Genomic DNA, 5,000 nt, shown 5'->3' on the forward strand with positions numbered 1-5,000 from the left:
CATAGAAACACCGACACCAAATAAAAAAAAATTAAAATTAAAAACTTATAGACATAAAAATGACCACAGATAGAATTATATATATAGGACTTACTAAATCAGATAAACTAAATATTACTAACTAAGGAGTAAACTTACCAATACCAGGATTAACTTGCTCAGCTTCCTAATGAATATCAGAGCGATTTCCATACCGTAGGCCATGATCCCTAAATTTGACGGTATCAAATGGCATTTCAAACAAAGTCTAACGCCATCTGGGGAGATATAAATCTAATAGTTTGTACCAGGATCGTAATTATATACATAAGTACATAAAACCCGATTTCATTGTTACACAAAATTCAATCACACCAATTTCAAAATCTATAATCACTTCAGTCAATCAAAATTAAATAACTATAAAGCGATAACTAAAAAAAGAAATACAAACACCATAAATTAGACTAATCAAGAAAGTTGCGCTATACCCATACATATCCTTATTCAAAAACAAATACCCATGACCAACGAATAACATCTACTAATCCCTTAGGAACACTTAATGTCAAAATACATATAATTATAAATCAGATATATCTATCGAGTGAACAACATCCTATATTTACAAAGCACATCTCAAACAGCCATTGAAAATTATAACAAAACATCATATTAAAGAATGCATAATTTGATAATCATTCGCTCCAATTGTTCCTGCTTACCAGGAAACCTGTTTACGCTATGTATCTCCTACCCATGCCACGTACACAACTGGCCGGAATCAACTTGAATACTGTGGATGTGCCAGTAATAATACAGTGCGAACTGCGGTAGAATAATACCTATTGACCAACTAAATCCACCCAAAAACGAAGAACAAACACAAGAAAATACAACAACGCGAGGCCGTGGTACATGCAGAGTATTGAAAGACGCTCTGGGAAGGAAAGAAAGGTAGCTTTACGTCTCGAGCAAAGCTCTTCGTCAGAAGCAGAAGGATGAAAGTCCAAGGGAAAGGGAAGACGGAAGGAAAATATCGCCAACCAACCACATGTGGTTATATTACACCCCCGCGCGCACACACACGAATACATGTAGTATATCTTTTGTTTTACCACTTCCAGTCATTAGACAGCGGCCATGCTGGAGCACTGCCTTGGAGAACTTCTAGTCGAATATATATATATATATATATATATATATATATATATATATATATATATATATATATATATATATACACGGCGTCCCTCATTATTAGGCATATCAATCTTCTCTCAATAAACAAACGTGTATTAGTTCAAAAACACTTGTTTTCCTGCTAACCGTTGGCAACACCTATCTGCGCATATTCTTTCAAAATAAATCGGATCTGCGCAAAGGAAACCAGATGGCGCTCATTGTCCGGTAGTGGAAACATTTCTGCTGTCCCACACTATTAGGCAGATGCCCAACTTAAGTGTCATTATGGGTCATAAGTGTGATCTTAATTCGAATGAGAAGTCTTCAAACGTTGTTGCAGGGAAGACGAAACGAAAATTCCCAGTCGTCACCTCTTCAAGCAGGTAGCCAGGAACGGTAAACCTGTTACGAGGCCCACTCTGAAGCCTGTTCATAAGTAGAAGAGACTGATGTGGACAGAAGAATACATTAAGATAGATTTTTCAACAGTTCTGTTTACTGACAAATGCCGGCTACCCTTGGTGGACCAGATGGCAGAAGTAAAGTTTGTGCGTCAATCACCGGGAACCGTCCTCATCGTTTGAGACGCCAACAGTGGGGAGATGGGGACATGCTTTGGGCTGGCATCATTGGTGGAATTATGGTCAGACCATGGAAAGAACCAGGTGACATTACGATGATATCGAAAACATATGTTCCCTTCTTAAAGGACAATTTCCAACAATGGTTCAAAACGTAAAAAACTGTGTTTGAAAAGAAAGCTGGTTTTCATGCATGACAGTGCCCCGTCTTAGGCACCGAATAATTCTAAGGAATACCTGCAGCAAATAGGCGTTTTCGGAAGTCGTTTGATGGAGTGGTCACCTTCAGTGAGGGTAACCTCACCTTGAAAAATTCAATGGATCAACACGTTAGGAATGTTATTGCATGTGGAGGATCATGCATCAAACATTAAGAGTTGTATGACACCATAATCTCATGAGTATTTGCACTTGAACGTATTATTCTGTTTACCATAATGTCCTTTATGAATAAGTTTTTTGCTAAACATTTACTGTCGAATTAAATAAATGTTTATTTTGATGCAATCATCATTTCATTATACTTGCCAAATAATTTTTGACAGTGAAAATATTTCCCTCCCAATGACAAATGGGTGTTAGAAAAGAACTGGTTTTGAACGAATATACATTTATTTATTTATGGAGAGAAGGTTGATTTGCCAAATAATGTGGGACGCGGTGAGTATGTGTGTACATATATATATATATATATATATATATATATATATATATATATATATATATATATATATATATATATATATATATATATATATACATATGTATATATATTTATATACATTTACACATATTTATATATATATATATATATATATACACACACACACACACGCACGCACACGCATACAGATACATAGCTCAAAATAAAAAAGTCTTTCCCTGAGCATGTATATGCGCCTTCTTTGAAATAGCAGCCTAGTATTGCTGAAGTCATATTCCCGTATCATCAAAATAGGCCAGCGCATTTTCGTTCGTCGTATTAACCTAATTAGCTGACGATCTGATCTAATAAACTAGCAATGAGGTTTAAATGTACCATAATCATTATCGTCGTCGTCATCATCATCGTCATCATTTTTCTGATATAGTTTTCACACATGCACGTGCTGGTAACTTATACATAAATATGAAACGCATATGCAGGTGGAGCGTGTATGAAGGAACAGTTAAGTGGACATCCAGAGCGATGACTGATGACCATAATTTTAATATTAGCGTTAACCATCTATCAGTATTAGCATGGACCATCTATCCGTAATTTGACTCATCTGACTTGAAATGTCTTGCACACAATTTTTTCTTAGATCGATAGCCGTGACAAAATGCCCTTACATCACCTCTCAATGCCTTTTAAATTATTCTATTAAGAAGAAAATAAAGGGGTTTTGAAATGCGAGTAAAAGAATTCGATGGATGCTTCGGGTATTAATTGTTAACACCAGTAAATCCATTAGCAATTGCGTAAATTTTATTCTTCTCTCAAGTTATAGAAGAAGTGGGTGGTTTGTTGCTTTCTGAAAAGCTTTTAACAATTTTATTTGAATAGAAACTAGAAGGGAAAATAATTCTGACGCTATACTGTTGGGAATGTGGTGTTGGTGTCATTAAAAGTTGCTTGGTATTAAATGTTGTCAGGTAAATCTTTCGTTTGTCATGAACATTGCAATCAATTTTGCAGGTGGATCACGTTCGACTGGTAATTCCTTCAGAGAAATTATAATTTTAACAAAGTACATAAACCCATGGAGATACACACGAATATAGGTATATAAATAGTTGATTCTAGACAAACACAATGCATCCACTAACAGATTAAACGTACATATACATGGGCAGGTAAGTATATACGTAGCGGTAAATGTATATTACATGTCTTCGTACAACCGCAAACTAACACATATACACATATGTGTATAAACATATTTATGTATGTATGTATGTATGTACCTATGTATCCAAATCTGTATTTATTCACATAAGTATGAATATGTGTATGCACGTATGCATCTATCTATCTATCTATCTATCTATCTATCTATCTATCTATCTATCTATATGTAGATAGATACATAGATACGTAGATAACAAAACAGAAAGAAATACAGACAGACAGACAGACAGAGAGAAAAAGAGAGGGACAAAGACAGAAGGATCCCATTTTAAGTGGCTGTGTGTGGAATGTGGAATTCGTGCTTCTATATTTCCAACTGGTCAAGCTTCTACAGCTATTTTCAAAATTATTTCTTACTTGCCTTAAACCATATCACTGAGCCGGTTTAAGTACATGATCAACAATTTGCGGTACCATGTTTGAATGAAATGCTATATTGAAAATATTAGTTTCAAATTGTGGCACAAGGCCAGCAATTTTAGGGATGCGATTAGTTAATTACATCACACCCAGTAAGCAACTGGTTCTTCTTTTATTGATCTCAAACTGATGAAAGGCAAAGTCCTTCCTCCTTACCACGGATTCGTGGTCTCCGTTGTATCTATACATGTCAAGTATTGCAGTCTTTACCGTATTCACACAGCATTAAACAGGAGTCATGATGTCAGCAGTTGATACTCAGCGGGAAATTAGCACGATAAAGGTAACTCTCTTTTCGATATCTAAATGGCTTAAGGCGGCGAGCTGGTAGATAAATTAAGTACCAGTTACGCACTGGGGTCGATGTAATCGACTTAATCCCTTTGTTTGTTCTTGTTTGTCCCCTATATGTTTAGCCTCTTGTGGGCAATAAAGAAATAAGAAACTTTAGCACGCCGGGCGAAATGCTTAGCGGTATTTCGTCTGCTGTTACATTCTGAATTCAAATTGCGCCAAGGTCATATTTGCCTTTCATCTTTTGGGTGGTGGGGTGGATTAAATAAGTACCAGTTATGCACTGGGATCGATGTAATCGACTTAATCCTTTTGTCCCCACTATGTTTAGCCCCGTGTGGGCAATAAAGACATAAATATTTAAACGGATTAAGGCGGCGAGCCGGCAGAAACGTTAGACACCGGCCGAAATGCTTAAAGTTATTTCGTCTGTCTTTACAATCTGAGTTCAAATTTCGCGGAGGTCGACTTTGCTTTCCATCCTTCGGGTTCGATAAATTAAGTACCAGTTGCGTACTGGGGCCGATCTAATCGAATGGACCCCTCCCACAAAATTTCGGTCATTGTGCCTTGAGTAAATAAGAATATTGAAATGGCTTCCAGTCTTCATATCACCTATTTTTTTTTAACAACTACATTAATCATTA

The sequence above is a fragment of the Octopus bimaculoides genome, chromosome 10, assembly GCF_046866305.1.
Source record: "Octopus bimaculoides isolate indiv1 chromosome 10, ASM4686630v1, whole genome shotgun sequence".
Classification (NCBI taxonomy): Eukaryota; Metazoa; Mollusca; class Cephalopoda; order Octopoda; family Octopodidae; genus Octopus; species Octopus bimaculoides.